The following is a 17,696-nucleotide window of genomic DNA, read 5'->3' as shown; positions in this document are numbered from 1 at the left end:
TACATAGTTACAGTACCTCTCAGAGGTAACGTTATTTTGCAAGTATTTGAGCAATAAAAAACACAGCTAATTAAAGGGTGTGGCACCCATTTCATTTGTGATTAATCTCGTTTCATTTGAGATAAATACACGGGTGCCACACCCTTTAATTAGTGAGAGTTTTAATCGCTCGCGCACACTCACAAAATAACGTTACCTCTGAGCAGTATTGTAGTACTTTCTATGTATTGTGTGTGTTTGTTTATCTGGGGATCATCTAGTGCATGCATTCAGTCCTTTTGTGCAACCTTTACAATCAATAATAATCAGTAACATACAATATCTTGACCACCAATAGACTTGTTTTTGCTTCCAAACAACTAAGTGCTATTGTTAAAGCCCCTATGCAAAACAGTAAATATCACATCTTGCAGGGTAGTGCTAAAAGCTGGAACGGAACCAATTAGGGTGCACGCCAAGTAGAAAAATCGTTTGCGACGGATTTTGCATCGTTTCTAACTGCCTAGAATTGTGCTAGAGTTCATTTCCTTCTACTTATATGCAAGCTAGAAATCACGCTCTCGAAGTTTCTATTTAATACCCGCCACATGGCATGTTGTGCTCTTACCAATCCATCAAATTCTGTTTACTCCTGATGTAGAATTGCTTCCTTATCATTGTAAAAGGTAAAATACTGTAGTATTTTCATGTTATAGTCGTGTCCAACTCTTTAGTAACAGCAAGGATGGTTTTCTGAAGTCTGCCAGCATGGACAATAATCTACGAGAGTTAACCACAGTGTATGTTAGTGGCTGTGAATGCTTACAGTGCTTACAAAATAGTGTAGCAGGTTAAATGATAGTTATTCAGCGTAGGTAATTGCAAAACACTTTCGTGTAGTGGGCATTAAATAGAAACTTCGAGCAAGCGATTTCTAGCATGCCTACGAGTAGAAGAAAACTAACTTCAGCACAATTCTAGTCACTATGTAATGGTAAGAAACGGTGTACAATCTGCAAAAACGATTTATTAACTTGGCGCGCGCCCCGTTCCGTTTCATTCCATTCCGGCTTTTAGCACTACCCCATCTTGCATACTACTGAAAACTTTTTGCTGAAAGTTTCCTTCTTTATTACAAAGTAAGTTGTAATTTATAAATGGGGTGATTATCACCAAAAGACAAAACAGACTTATTGTGTGACAGCATGGGTACATTTAGGCCAAAAACTATACCTTGATGATTCAATGATGAATGCCCCAGTTCATACATAGAATGACACAGGTCCCAACTTTGCAGACCATTGCACTAGAGACTTATGATCAATTAAATGAGTACTTGCAATTTTTTACCATAGAGGCACTGTACTTGATTGTTATGCTCTTCTTGTTGTAACTCTGAAAGCTTTTACCATATGTGACTGGATTTTGTAAAAACGATCCAAATCGCACATTAGAAGTTCCGAGATAAACGGTTTTAAAGAATTGAAGCCAGCATAACTCTCCAAGGATAGCAAGCACGCGTATGAAATTTACACAAAAGATGCATCAATCTGTTACCTTTCAAGCCACTTCCAGTACTTGTAGCTGCTTGTACAGTTTCCCGCCAAATAAGAGAAAATCTGAGCAGTTGGACGAGCGAAGTAGTATCACGAGTGCTCACAAAGGAGTGGAGGCTGGGGGGTGGCGGGGAGGGCAAAAGTTAGACCTCAAAATGGAGGCAGACCACGATTGGAGTCCAGACACCAGATTACAGGGCTGTGCTGGCTCCTTAGTGGCTGATATGTAGCAAAATCAGCAGAGAACACGTCTGGCCAACATTATAAGGCTGTCCACCAGTAAACCACTGACTCTTGCCAAGCCAGGTCCTTCACAAGGCGTGAAACCGCCATTTGAGCACTCCACACCACCCAGAAAAGACGTGTGTAAAAACCAGCCTCGTGTAGTTTGAGTAGTGCTGAGGGTCAAAACTTGTAGTACGATAGTGCAGCTATCCACTGGTGGTGTTAGTTTGATTTTGCCTGATGTGCGATTTGGATCGGTTCTGTAAAATCTGGTCACATATAAATTATTTCTGGAGCATCACGTGAGATCACGTGACCTGCCAAGAATCCTGGAGCAGTGGAAAGACGTCTGGTCAGTGTGTGGTGGCCGGCACTGGTCATGGAGTGATTCCAAAGTATGTTTTTGTGTGTTTGGCTCCTTTACAGCCAGATGAGTATTATATGTGACTGGATTTTGGAAAAACGATCCAAATTGCACATTAGAAGTTCCGAGATAAACGGTTTTAAAGAATTGAAGCCAGCATAACTCTCCAAGGATAGCAAGCACGCGTATGAAATTTACACAAAAGATGCATCAATCTGTTACCTTTCAAGCCACTTCCAGTACTTGTAGCTGCTTGTACAGTTTCCCGCCAAATAAGAGAAAATCTGAGCAGTTGGACGAGCGAAGTAGTATCACGAGTGCTCACAAAGGGGTGGAGGCTGGGGGGTGGCGGGGAGGGCAAAAGTTAGACTTCAAAATGGAGGCAGACCACGATTGGAGTCCAGACACCAGATTACAGGGCTGTGCTGGCTCCTTAGTGGCTGATATGTAGCAAAATCAGCAGAGAGCACATCTGGCCAACATTATAAGGCTGTCCACCAGTAAACCACTGACTCTTGCCAAGCCAGGTCCTTCACAAGGCGTGAAACCGCCATTTGAGCACTCCACACCACCCAGAAAAGACGTGTGTAAAAACCAGCCTCGTGTAGTTTGAGTAGTGCTGAGGGTCAAAACTTGTAGTATGATAGTGCAGCTATCCACTGGTGGTGTTAGTTTGATTTTGCCTGATGTGCGATTTGGATCGGTTCTGTAAAATCTGGTCACATATAAGGCTGAAAGTTTAACAGACCATTGGGTTTTCCCTTTAAGCAACGAAGAAAAGTCATAAAATGAAGTTTGAGGAAAATGCAAACAAGTACGGTTTTCACTCAGCAGGTCACATTTATCTTCCAATTTGTGTATTGGTTGGTAGAATAGTGGAACAGGAGTTTTCCAAAATTGCAAGTGTGATTTTTTGTCACGCCTGTAGGGTAAACTACTGACAGAAACAACTAAAGAATCAGAATGCAGATAGGCTAATCATCATAGCATGATTTTTTGTGATTTGAAAGTACTGAGAGCATTCATTAGCTAAGGAGATATAAAACAAAAAATAAACATGTGAAAATAGAACAATCACTGAGAAACTAAAAATAAAATAAAATAAAAAACATGCACAAAAACCATCAAAAAATTGTTCGGGGTTTAAACCAGGGACCTATGCCCACACCCTTTACCATTATCACTTTGCCACTGCTTTCAGTTGCTCACCTCACTTAATTTCTACCTTATAAATGGACATTGTAGTCTACTGCACAAGAATAAACTTTCATAAATCTATATCCATGGGAAATCTAGTGTACTGTATTCAAGAAAAAACGCGTGTTTTATTAGAGTACTACAAAAAAAAATTAGGCTACATAGTCAAACATGTACACAAGAGTCGTGCAATTGAGATACTCTAATAGAGTAGTCGGCTTCACTGCGATTTGTTGTCACATCGACTGGCTAAAGCGCTATGCTAATTAATTGAATTTTCTTGCACATGTCAGGTACCTATCAAGGTACAAAAGTTTGGTAATTTAATGGAAATTTATTATCAATGAGTTATAACGTGAAAACCAACCACACATGCATGTACTAAGCACGTTTAGAGATCCCTTTATACATGTGATGTTCATAAACGTAGCCAATAATAATAATAATACAAAATGTAATAATTACAAATGGTGACTGGGCCTGCAATAATAGGGCATGTGGGCACATGATTTTTGCCTACTTTTTCACACTTTCATCACTCATAACTTTTTGTACCATTTTGCTATGGCACTGCAATTTTCAGCACTCAGTTAGCATTTAATTGGCATCATGATGCAAGTTACAGAATGGAAATACTTTTTTCCAGTACTGAGATATTACCTGTAGAGTGATTGGGTGTAGTTTGTGCCCACATGCCCTGTTTTCGCAGGCCCGGTCACAATGTCTAGTTATTCTGTTTTCCTGTAGGGAAGAAAGATTGAAAAAAGCCAGCATAGAAACATAAATGATAAGTAACCCAAAACAGCACAGCTATGAAAAAGGGTGCAGCCATCCAAAACTAAGCTAGCATGAAAATGATATCATAGGACAAAGGTGGTGGCCAAATGCAATGACTTTTTAGATATTTAAAAAGCAGAAATTAAGTGAAGTGAACAGCTGTGATAGCAGCAACTCAGTGGTTATAAGGATTTGAGTGTTTAGTATGGAGATCCCTGGTTCAAGTGCTGGTAACTTTTTTGCAATTTTTTACCTGTAGTGACTTTCTATTAGAGCGTCTCAACTCTGCGATTTAGAGTTGATTAGTTTTTACCTTGCAACTCTAGCTGTCAATGCAATTTTTTTAAAACCACAAAACGTTTGAACTATAATGGCTAACCTATACACATACATACCAATTAAGTTATTGCCATAAACAGTTTACCTGTTGGAGTGACAAAAAGTCAACTTTTTTTAATGCATATATATAGTCATCCATAGCTTTATGACTACTTATCAGATTGCACCAAACTTGGTATGTGATTTTGCTGTAACCCGTTACCAGCCACTGCCATCATATGGCGGCATGGCATCATAACTCACCCATAAAATAAACTAATTTTGTCACACTATAACTTGTAAAATGCGTTTCATAGCAAGATGCACAGTACTGACCATACATAGAAGTCCTGTTTCTGAGATAAACAGATGATCCTTCCTGGACTAGTGCATGTTAGTTACTATATGTAAAGAGTAACCGTTTATAATAGCAAGTTAAATTGTTCTTCCTACTAAATCTTAAAATAAAATGATTAATCCTTTACATAGTGGCACTATGCTATTGCAATGGATGGTTAGAAACAGTCTGTGTTAGGGCTGGGATGAAGCTTCGAATGTTTTGTGGGTTCGAAGGTTAAGTAAACTTCAAATTATTCGAATTATAAAGGTATCTTTCGAAGCTTTGTAATGCACTCATAGTCTACGAAAGAATTACAAATAAACATTGTTATCTTTATTGCAGCTGCTTACTCATCTTGCATGATTGATGTTTACCTCTTCACAATCGATCTTCATGTGCCACTCCCACTTTTAAGCCATTGCAGTTTAGCTTGCTACCATAGTTGTAGCCTTAAAACACCTTATAAAGTGATGGAATATGCATGGAAAGTGTCCTTTTAGCCAATACCTATGCATGATCGCAGTATAGCAGACACGCCCATTTACAATTGATCGATTGTGTTGTTCAGTAATGCTGCTATGCACTTTCCAAATGCTTACAAACTTATTAAATAGGATTAGAAAGATAAAACGTAAGAAGGATGTGAATAAATATAAGAAAACCTGTAACTTGAAAGCTAACACCGAAGCTTCGAATGTTCGAACATTTTATTAGCGAATGTTTGAAGGTAAATTTCAATATCCGTCCCAGCCCTATTCTCAGTCATTCTGACAATCAGTCCCAGCAATGTATGATCACTATGATGAAGAATCAATAAACTCTGGTTCCACTGTTCCATCTTGGGAGTAATCCTTGCCACTTTATTAGCCCTTGCATCCTGCGATGTCAACCTCATGCAGACAAAGGAAAATCATACCCCTGGAAACTGTTTTGTAAAATAATAAAATGCCACAAAGTTAAATTTGGACTAAATTTTGAGCACACTGACAAAAACTGGAACTCACTACAAAGGAACTCAAACAGGAACTCATCACACAAGCCCACATACTGAGTTATATCTCGTATATCCAAATGATATCAATCTTATTGCTTGGTTCACCTTGGACTCACGTAATCACAGTGATACCACCCTAGTAACAGGATATAACTAAAATGTAATAAAGGCTCAAGAGCCTACCCTACAAGGCAAAGAAGAAACCAAAGATCCTAACATACCTTATTATTATTCAGTATATTCACTGGTAAAGTTTTAATGGATTTTCATATTAGGTTTAGTATGTGAAAATATAATAAATAGTCCAATTTCACTGGGTACGTTTTGGCCACCTATTGAAATTTTGACTTTGCAGAGGGTTCTCAAAATTGTTTTAATTGGGTTTTCATTAGGAACTCTTCCAGTAGTGTATCATCTGCAACTGTGGTCAAAGTGAAAGGTCAATAAGCAAAGCCCACTTTACACTATGGACAATGTCAACCTGTTTTTCCAGCATGGACAAAGCTGTGTGAGTAAGTAGTACATGAAAATAAACGGAACCAGGTCAATGGTCAAGACAAATTATCAGTGAAGTCAATGGTTAGAAATCAAAATACCCTAGTGCCAAATATCACAGTAGTCAGTGCATACTGAAGTGAAATCCTGTTATGCCACAGATTAATTTAAAAAATAGGTTACACATGGTGTGCTTTATTGTCTGTATGTTTTTGGTGAGTTTAAGGTAAGGGGGTGTAATGTAGGTAAGCACTGTAAAGTAGATCTTCTACCGTGGTTGAAGTCTTGACCTGCTGAGACCTGTGACTTAGCGATAATATTTCAGTACTGGGTTAGAAATTTTATCCTTGAACGTTGACTTGACACAAATTTTGTGGCCTTGACCTGTGACATAGAGTTTGACCATGGTCACAGATCTACCTACAGTGAGTGCCTGAGTTTCCGAGGTGGGTACAAATCCAATCCAGCTTGCTTTGAACTCACCAAAACTCGGGTATATCCATTCACTGGACTGGATTACTGGACTGGACTACTGGACTCGCATAAAATTTGTTCAAACACATTTTTTTCAACCACTAAAAGTGATTATATAGGGTAGCATACCACACATGGGGCTAAGGCTCTCCATGTCTTGTCATATAATAAAAATAAATAAAAAAACAAAGGAACATATATACTCAATTTTTAAAAATATTTATTTATTAGCTAAGGCTTTATTAAGTATGATTGGAAAAGTGCTATAGTTTTGGTGGTCTGTTTAATGGTATGACATTGGTTTTTTACTCTTGTTACACTCGGTGCATTTTATGCAAATATGTGTAACCTTACCTTCCTGTTTGAAAGTGTATGCATTGGGAAGCTTAAATGTGCCACAGTGTACTCCTTGCTATTTACAATATAAACCAAAGAGCCAGCAAAGCTAAAGGCGATTTTTATGTTATAGTAATGTAATGTAATCGCATTTTGTAAAACATACAAAATGGTGTGCTATTTTACAAAAGAAGGCTAGAGAAGACAGATATGCATTAACAATGCTAACAGCGCACAGTGCCTGAAACATTGCTAACAGTAAGCAAATTATTTTTGATAACAAACTGCACTAACGTTTTAGTGCAGTTTTCGTGAATAATGTACACGTTTTATGTCTCGTGGTGAATAGTGTCAGTTACTAAACATTTTTTTAGTTAAGTTTGGTGATAAAAACATAAGCAAAAAAAATCTGGTCCAGTAGTTGTCCAGTGAATGGATAAATCCCCTCAAAACTCAGCTAGTGTGTTTCAACAAAGGGTGTGGCTTTGACTTCACCTTTATTAAGGAGATTTGATACACCTGTACCTCACAGGATCTGCAGGGCGCCCTCCTATCGCTTAAATATCCCCACTCGCACACCTAACTTTACTGCCGACATACAGATATATTACAGACTAAAATTGTTGAAAAGTTTCTTCCCCGCGTGCCGTAAACATTTCGTGGGCTGGAAAACCCTTGGTAGTGACGCCGGACTGAGAAAAAACATTAGTGTGGTTCAATATCCGTGGCAAGACAACAAAATTTACTCACGGCATATTCAGTTTTTCAAGAAGTCTGTAATCGACTGTGTCAACCACACTACACTGCGCATTGCATTTTTGCTTTTATGAGTAATGGTAGTCATAAGGTGTTACACACAGTTCGAAAACATAATGCTAGTTACATGCTGCCCTTACCCTGCTTGATCGGTCCGTCGCGAATCCCTTTTCTTCACTCTGTAGTGATTAGATTTCCGTAATTTATTGAATATTTACACTCACCACGTGACTTTTTTCCCCACCCAATACACACGAAAAATTCGAAAAACGAAAAAAAAGGTCTGGCCACGCGAGACTACGTAGAGCTACCCTGCATATGATAGTCAATACTGTTGAAACGCTATTCCACTGGGGACCTGTGAGAAGGCTTAAAGCTTATTACGGGAGCCAGAATCATGTACGTAGCTATAGACCTTGTGTGTGCCAAGGCGTGGTCTTGCAAAAACCGGAAAATAGTTGCTACGGCTTCAAGTTTCACGATAGTTTACGAGAAAAGTGAGGGCAAAAGTATCGAGCGTTCTATTGCAAAAACCTTCCCTAGGCGGAATAACTCACCATGCAGCAAATATGTTATATACTTTTACTCAGTAGCTAACTTACTTTATACCAGTGATACTCTTTCTTTTAGCACGATTCCCCTGTATTAGCATTTAAAAAATTTCGTTCGCATAGAATGCGTACTTTTTTGCCCTTAAAAAATGGCGGATACATTATTTTGATGATGTAATAAAGTGCCACGCCTTATTATTATTATTATTATTATTAATGGAAAGAAATTGCTTGGCAGTACAAGACTGTCAAGCTAGGCCACAGGCCTTTGAGAGTGCCCATATCTTGTTGTTCTCCATAAATCATCAAGATTCTTCTTAAACAATGCCACGGTTGGTGCAGAAATAACATCTGTTGGAAGAGAATTCCACAAATTAACTACTCTGTTGCCTTGGCGTGCACAAGGTCTATACAATTTTGACAGGAGGCTCATGTTCAAGGTCGGGAACGTTGTGACTGGAATATCACATTACCAATAGCTACCCCGGTAAGGTCTCGCGTGGCCAGACCGCTTTTTTCTCTTTGTCATTGGGTAGGGAGAAAAAAGGGTCTGGAACAGTTCGAATCCCACACTCGTCTTGGCACTCCCCGGATAATTGGGGGGTGTTAACCAAAGAAACGTGATGCATTTTCATTTTCAACTAGTAGCCGCTTGCGTCAATCAATTACAAGCGCGTATTTATAAACCTATCAGCATCTAAAGCTGTCTTTGAGGTGATAATAGATTCAGGTAAGTTAAGTCTTTGTTTATTGTTGTGCTGTAGCATTCTTGTTACAATGGAGTTTAAGCGCATGGGTTGCATACTTATGACGTACTTCGTGATGTGTCAAGACGATTGTGGGATTCGAACTGTTCCAGACCCTTTTTTCTCCCTACCCAATGACAAAGAGAAAAAAGCGGTCTGGCCACGCGAGACTAACAGTAATACAGCTATATAAACTTCTCTTACAAAATATATATATAATTTATTACAATCTTCTCTTGTTACAAGGTGGTTTAATAACTGTTATTTTATTGGTTGGTAGGGATCGCATGAACACTGGTGTCACGGGTGATACCATGGCGTCACATATGAAACAAGATGTATGCCTGAGATTGTGCCACTCGATCTGATGAGCAATATTTTATTCTAACAAAGCATCATTGCAGTGTACCCACTGAACAACCTGAGGATGGGGGAAACATGTAGCTACATGTTTTAAATACACAAATGTTGTTGAGTGACAAAATTATTGCTTGTATTATGTATTATCAGTTTAGTAATAGACCATGTGCACTGCCGAAAACATTCTAAAAACATGTGATATTTAACACGTTTTGTTATGTTTTAATATGTTACGACGGTGTATGATTGTGATAGATGTATGTAGACCGGAATTGCCGGGGCGAAAATTACCCAAATTTAATTTTCTTACCACTTGCTCTCTCAATCATGATTTAAAAATCCATAACATTAAGACACACGGTAGTGTGTCGTGCGGCCCAAGAAGCCGGCGCGTAACACCCGTGAGTATATTGACAGGAAGAAAGAAAACGCAATTTTCGCACCTCCGTAGCTCTGTGCTTCCTTGATGAAACAAGACGATTTTTGCTGTGGACATGCCCCCCAACTGCAGCACTCCACATTCCAAATTTGAGCGAAATCGCTTCGCGCGTTCCCGAGATATGCGACTTCAAAAATTGGCTCAGTTTCTTCGTTTTTTTTTTCTTCTTATTTTTCTTTTTCTTGTCGCACACTTACAAAAACTGCTATAAAACTCGCACGCCATATCCGATTGCCTTGAAATTTGGCACACAGAAGGGGGATATAAAGGCGCAGCTCGGTACTAACTGTGGCTGGAATACGATAAACAGGCAAAGAGTTATGAGCGATTATTCACGAAAAATAATACCAATATGTTGTCACGCCTACAGGGTAAACCGCGTAGGGGAAGAAGCTGAAAATCGGTGGGTGAATAGGTTAACTATTGAACCTCAAATATTTTGTGGTTTGAAAGAAATCGAGCTAAAAACCAGGAAGATACAACGAAAAAACCAACAGTGTGTAACAATTACGCAATCGAGATTAGCTAATAAAAAAACGACTGCTTGCCACGCCTACCAGATAAACCGCTTGGGGTAATGCTTTGAAAATCGTTGTACAGATGGAGTAATCATCTTAGAAAGGCTCATCAATGGCGTAGAAGAATCAGACATAAAGCCACGGAGTTATAACACGAAATCCAACTTGATGCAGCAAGTGCGAGATCGAGATACTCTAATAGAGCAGTCATTCTAATAGAGCAGTCACCCTGAAGAGAATTCAAGAGATCAGCTAGAAATAAGAAACCTGTATAGAGATCAGCTACACACAAGTCACCCTGTAGAGAGATCAGCTAGAAGAAGTTACCTTGTATGGAGTTCATGCAACTATGGAAAGAGATAGTTCAGCTAGAAAAAATCACCTTGTAGAGTTCAGCTACAAAAAAACCACCATGTAGAGAGTTCAGCTACAAACAAATCGCCCTGTGGAGAGATCAATAGAAGAAGTTACCTTGCAGAGAGTTCAGCTACAAAGAAACCATCATGTAGAGAGTTCAGCTACAAACAAATCTCCCTGTAGAGAGATCAGCTAGAAGAAGTTACCTTGTAGAGAGTTCAGCTTCAAACAAATCATCCTGTAGAAAGATCAGCTAGAAGAGGTCACCTTGTAGAGAGTTCAGTTACAAAAAAGCCATCATTTAGAGAGCTCAGCTACAAACTAGTGACCTTGTTGAGACATCAGCTAGAAGAAGTTACCTTGAGAGAGTTCAGCTACAAAGAAACCATCATGTAGAGAGTTCAGCTACAAACAAATCTCCCTGTAGAGAGATCAGCTAGAAGAAGTTACCTTGTAGAGAGTTCAGCTTCAAACAAATCATCCTGTAGAAAGATCAGCTAGAAGAGGTCACCTTGTAGAGAGTTCAGTTACAAAAAAGCCATCATTTAGAGAGCTCAGCTACAAACTAGTGACCTTGTTGAGACATCAGCTAGAAGAAGTTACCTTGAGAGAGTTCAGCTACAAAGAAACCATCATGTAGAGAGTTCAGCTACAAACAAATCTCCCTGTAGAGAGATCAGCTAGAAGAAGTTACCTTGTAGAGAGTTCAGCTTCAAACAAATCACCCTGTAGAAAGATCAGCTAGAAGAGGTCACCTTGTAGAGAGTTCAGTTACAAAAACACCACCATGTAGAGAGCTCAGCTACAAACTAGTGACATTGTAGAGACATGAGCTAGAAGAAGTTACCTTGTAGAGAGTTCAGCTACAAAGAAACCATTCTTTAAAGAGCTCAGCTGCAAGCAAACCACCTGTACAGAATTCAGCTACAAATAAATCACCCTGTAGAAAGATGAGCTAGAAAAAGTTACCTTGTAGAGAGTTCAGTTACAAAGAAACCACCATGTAGAGAATTCAGCTACAAACTAGTGACCCTGTAAAGACATCAGCTAGAAGAAGTTACCTTGAGAGAGTTCAGCTACAAAGAAACCATTATTTAAAGAGCTCAGCTGCAAACAAATCACCTATACAGAATTCAGCTACAAACAAATCACCATGTAGAGAGATCAGCTAGAAGAAGTTAACTTGTAGAGAGTTCAGCTACAAAGAAACCATCATTTAGAGAGTTCAGCTTCAAACAAATCACCTGTAGAGAGTTCAGCTACAAACAAATCTCCCTGTAGAGAGATCAGCTAGAAGAAGTTACCTTGTAGATAGTTCAGCTACAAACAAATCTCCCTGTAGAGAGATCAGCTAGAAGAAATTACCTTGTAGAGAGTTCAGCTACAAAGAAAACACCATGTAGAGAGTTCAGCTGCACAGAAATCACCCTGTAGAAAATTTTCTGCCAGAAACAAATTGCCCCGTAGAAAGATCAGTTAGAAGAAGTTACCTTGTAGAGAGTTCAGCTACAAAGAAACCATTCTGTAAAGAGCTCTGCTGCAAACAAATCACCTGTACAGAATTCAGCTACAAACAAATCACCCTGCAGAGAGATCAGCTAGAAGAAGTTAACTTGTAGAGAGTTCAGCTACAAAGAAACCATCATTTAGAAAGTTCAGTTACAAACAAATCTCCCTGTAGAGAGATCAGCTAGAAGAAGTTACCTTGTAGAGAGTGAAGCTACAAACAATCACCCTATTGAAAGATCAGCTAGAAGAAGTCACCTTGTAGAAAGTTCAGTTACAAAGAAACCACCATGTAGAGAGTTCAGCTACAAACTAGCTACCTTGTAGAGACATCAGCTAGAAAAATTACCTTGTAGAGAGTTCAGCTACAAAGAAACTATTCTGTAAAGAGCTCAGCTGCAAACAAATCACCTGTACAGAATTCAGCTACGAACAAATCATCCTGTAGAGAGATCAGCTAGAAGAAGTTACCTTGTAGATAGTTCAGCTACAAACAAATCACCCTGTAGAGAGATCAGCTAGAAGAAATTACCTTGTAGAGAGTTCAGCTACAAAGAAACCATCATGTAGAGAGTTCAGCTGCAAAGAAATCACCCTGTAGAAAATTCTGCCAGAAACAAATTGCCCTGTAGAAAGATCAGTTAGAAGAAGTCACCTTTTAGAGAGTTCAGCTACAAAGAAACCACCTGTACAGAATTCAGCTACAAACAAATCACCTGTACAGAATTCAGCTACAACCAAATCACCTGTAGAGAGTTCAGCTACAAACAAACCTCCCTGTAGAGAGAACAGCTAGAAGAAGTTACCTTGTAGATAGTTCAGCTACAAACAAATCACCCTGTAGAAAGATCAGTTAGAAGAAGTTACTTTGTAGAGAGTTCAGCTACAAAGAAACCATTTTGTAAAGAGCTCAGCTGCAAACAAATCACCTGTACAGAATGTAACTACAAACAAATCACCCTGTAGAGAGATCAGCTATAAGAAGTTACCTTGTAGATAGTTCAGCTACAAAAAATCTCCCTGTAGAGAGATCAGCTAGAAGAAATTACCTTGTAGAGAGTTCAGCTACAAAGAAACCATCATGTAGAGAGTTCAGCTGCAAAGAAATCACCCTGTAGAAAATTCTGCCAGAAACAAATTGCCCTGTAGAAAGATCAGTTAGAAGAAGTTACCTTTTAGAGAGTTCAGCTACAAAGAAACCACCTGTACAGAATTCAGCTACAAACAAATCACCTGTACAGAATTCAGCTACAAACAAATCACCTGTAGAGAGTTCAGCTACAAACAAACCTCCCTGTAGAGAGATCAGCTATGAGAAGTTACCTTGTAGATAGTTCAGCTACAAAAAATCTCCCTGTAGAGAGATCAGCTAGAAGAAATTACCTTGTAGAGAGTTCAGCTACAAAGAAACCATCATGTAGAGAGTTCAGCTGCAAAGAAATCACCACTGCCCAAATTTCAAGGCAATAGCTCTTTCCAATCTGAAGTTATCAATTGTCAAAGTTGGCAAATTGGATGTGTGTGGAAGACCCCTTTTCGCAAATCCGATCACATATGTATTATATATATAATTTGTACATTTACTGATAAAATATTTAAAGTATATACATCTACTTCATCTTTTCGTCTTCCTGTAGTAAAGAAAAAAAACATAGGTTAAAAAAGTCCCAAAGCTGGCCATAGGCCGGCTTTGGGGTATACAAATACAAAAAGAAATGAAATCTAATCCAAAACAGCCAAGCTGTAAAAAAAGTGTGCGGCCCTCAGAAAGGCTATGGTGAAAAAAGATGTGAAATCCAAGGTGGCGGCCAAGAAATGGCTGTGATGGTAGGTTAATGGTAAAAATTTTAATAACGACAATTCAGGTGAATTTTTGTGCCGCTTCACAAAATTTACCTGAATTGTCATTATTAAAATTTTTACCATTAACCTACCATCATAGCCATTTCTTGGCCGCCACCTTGGATTTCACATCTTTTTTCACCATAGCCTTTCTGAGGGCCGCACACTTTTTTACAGCTTGGCTGTTTTGGATTAGATATAACTAGCAGCATGAATTTGGTTGTTAGAAACTGTAAAATTAAACTGATATATAGGCATTTATTCAAACAACTTCATGCATTCAGGCTCATTATGGTGCTTGTTCTCGCAGAGTGGTTTTAATAGCCATAACTTGACATGAATTTGGCCTATAATACTATTAGCAGCCACAGCCATACTCAATCACATGATTATTTGGATGAACACTTATAGTTTCTAGCAACAAAACACAACAAAACTCTTGTTGATAATTATATGTTATGGATCTTTAAGTTGTTTTACACCAAAAATTATGGTTTTAATTAAGTTGTTGAGAGAGCAAGTGGTGAGGAAGTAGTTCCATTTTGGCCTGCCCAGATGGTTAACAACCTCAGAATTTAACCATAATTTGTACATGACTTCTTTGCTGATGGGTGACTACTACTGTGGCGTGAGGAAGCTTTAACTATCAACTATCATTCGTTTGGTCTTCGTGGATAAAAACTGTTTTTGGACTCCAACTAGAAATCCTGTCTAATTCATGCAGCAACAACCTCACCAATCAAACTTTTTGATGAACATTTGTTTGCAGAGGAAAGTTGAAGTGCAGTGTTGTGATGAAAGATCATTATTTCTATAGTTACAGCTCGTAATTTCATGATTTGCAGGTATTTTGATTGATTTACATCCCAAAAAGGCAATGGAATTTACCACCACTGCAGCTATATTCTTAGTCTAACATGTAAAGCAGTTAGCAAATTATTTTGAAAATGTTAATGTTTACATTGGTAATCATATCTTACTGCCCTCCAAGTAAATCGACCAAAGCATGTGCACTTGCAAGTTATAGTGATTTTTCTAAGCAGAGCGAAAGAAGAATAAGGAGAGGCAAAAGATTTAAATTTTGCTTTTTTAATGAGATCGTTTAAACAAGTTTAAGAACAATCTTGATCAGTATTGGAACAAAATCGGATATAGACAGATGAAAAGGCCTTTGGCGTATGAACATTTAATTTACTTTAATTGCATGTTTTTTGTTCATAATCTAATACTATTAGAGGAGAACCTGCATTAAAGGTCTGTGGGCAACTTGTACAACTTACATAATATCTGGCCACTTATAGCTAAGTGCTTTCTTGTTTTAATACTACAATTTGATGTTAAATATTATTCCGTACAGGCAGTTTTCATTGCATAAGATATCTCTAGGATGATTTTTCAAATGTGACTTAATATATGTGAAGTATTACGCTTATAGCTAAGTGTTTTCTTGTTTTAATGCTACAATTTGATGTTAAATATTATTCCGTACAGGCGGTTTTCATTGCATAAGATATCTCTAGGGTGATTTTTCATATGTGATTTAATATATGTGAAGTATTAATCTTCATGTGAAAAAATAAGCAATCAAGAATTAAGAAAATTACAATTGAGTAGTGATCATATATAGAACAAAAAGCCATGAAACAAGAAAGGTCACCTGTATACCTATATGAATATATGTACCTATATACTAGTGGACAATTAATCCCTACCTCAACCATGCAATACTATTGACAGGCTGTAAACACCCATAGTAAGGATGCAGGTGTTGGCCACCTGACCACCTCCCTTGTTTCATTGCTTTTGATTTAATTTCTATGATCCCTACTCAATTGTAAAATTTCTAATTTTTCTTTATAGCTACCTGTAAGTATTATTACAATAAAATGTTTATGTCAAGCATTTAACTAGTGTTCTATTATAATTAGAGCATGCTAATGGAAATGGTGCCAGGATGTACGTACATGAAGTTACAGTACAGCTCACGGGTAACGTCGCATGTACACGCACGACGCGCGTGACGTGCGCTTGAGTGACTCGTGTGGATGCAGCAAGGCTACAGTAATGCTCCACGATAGCTAACTTTACTCGAGAGCGTCACGCAAGACCAGATAACAGGTCTCACCTATGGTAGGGTCCGCAACGCGAAAAATCGATATCTACCAATCAACTACCTAACTATTGTCATGTGTTAGCCTAAGTGTAACTTGAATAACAATAGCGTGACAGCCAAGTTTGTCACTTTCTTCTGGTAGAAAACGATACAAATATCTTAAAATCACGTGAGTTTTCATTCCAGCAGTTCGTAGGGTTCTTCGTATGCCACGATATTCACTCTCAACATTGTTCAAGTAGTCTATCATTAACTCAAAGTATTGGTGGTTTGATTTTATTGGTCAGTTTCCGGTGGCAGTACGATCTGTGCAGCTTTTTGGCGACAGACAAAATGATTCTTGCTCTGGAGCACAGGACAAGCAGAGCAGCAACTGCGCCGTGGGTCCGCAATGACCAGTACTAGGTAAAGTACCTGCATGCGGAGTATGGTTATAATTGAAGTTTGTTAGCCATCTGGCTGAGCCATCTATATGCTGAAATTCGGCCAAAATGATGCAATTTTTGCAAACAAATACCAGAATGGTTATTACATCAGTGAGACAGTCTCCAATAGCAAGGATACGAAGCTTATAAACACCTAACAATACGGCTATCTCGTCCAGTAAACGCATAGAGCAATCCAATGCAACAGGCACTCACGTGATCGATACTCAAATCTCGGAAAATACAATCATAATCTATTCCAATGACATTAAAATCACTTGGAATCAAGTGACAATCAGTTTGTGTGCATTATGTTGAACATCTCGATTAGCCCAGCAGTCTGAGACTCTCCCTATGATGCTATCACAGCATAACACACTCGCACTGGCCCAGACCACGCCTGAGTGAACAATTAACACAAATATTTACAAAAGGAGCACACTGCATTGTTCCTATTCAGAAATGAAAGTGATTTCATGGGTATTTTCGCGATTTGAATTTCGATCACGTGAGTGCCTATTTCATGCATTGGAATGCTCTATGCGTTTATTTGGCGAGATAACCGTATTGTTAGGTGTTTATAAGCTTCGCATCCGTGCTGTTGGAGACTGTCTCACTGATGTATCAACCATTCTGGTATTTGTTTGCAAAAATCGCGTCATTTTGGCCTAATTTCAGCATATAGATGGCTCAGCCAGATGGCTAACAAGCTTCAATCATAACCATACTCCGCATGCAGGTACTTTACCTAGTACTGGTCATTGCGGACCCACGGCGCAGTTGCTGCTCTGCTTGTCCTGTGCTCTAGAGCAAGAATCATTTTGTCTGTCGCCAAAAAGCTGCACAGATCGTGCTGCCACCGGAAACTGACCAATAAAATCAAACCACCAATACTTTGAGTTGATGATAGACTACTTGAACAATGTTGAGAGTGAATATCGTGGCATACGAAGAACCCTACGAACTGCTGGAACGAAATCTCACGTGATTTTAAGACATTTGTATCGTTTTCTACCAGAAGAAAGTGA

General features: G+C 38.6%; 2 protein-coding genes across 4 annotated transcripts in view; one reads left to right on the top strand and one right to left on the bottom strand.

Moving 5' to 3' along the window:
• Positions 1 to 8,508, bottom strand: part of LOC136254151 (uncharacterized) — a 33,677-nt gene extending 25,169 nt beyond the window's left edge. For 2 of the 3 annotated variants that reach the window (XM_066046828.1, XM_066046831.1), the window contains exon 1: positions 7,952 to 8,046. The gene's annotated coding sequence lies outside the window, so the exon portion shown is untranslated. Of the gene's footprint in view, positions 1 to 7,951; positions 8,047 to 8,413 lie in introns of those variants that run through there. The other variant, XM_066046830.1, reaches the window with a different exon arrangement.
• Positions 1 to 17,696, top strand: part of LOC136253448 (radial spoke head 14 homolog) — a 123,235-nt gene that overhangs the window by 37,819 nt on the left and 67,720 nt on the right. The window lies entirely within an intron of this gene.

This window comes from Dysidea avara, chromosome 4 (assembly GCF_963678975.1).
Source record: "Dysidea avara chromosome 4, odDysAvar1.4, whole genome shotgun sequence".
Taxonomy (NCBI): domain Eukaryota; kingdom Metazoa; phylum Porifera; class Demospongiae; order Dictyoceratida; family Dysideidae; genus Dysidea; species Dysidea avara.
This window is presented reverse-complemented; position numbering and strand designations above follow the sequence as displayed.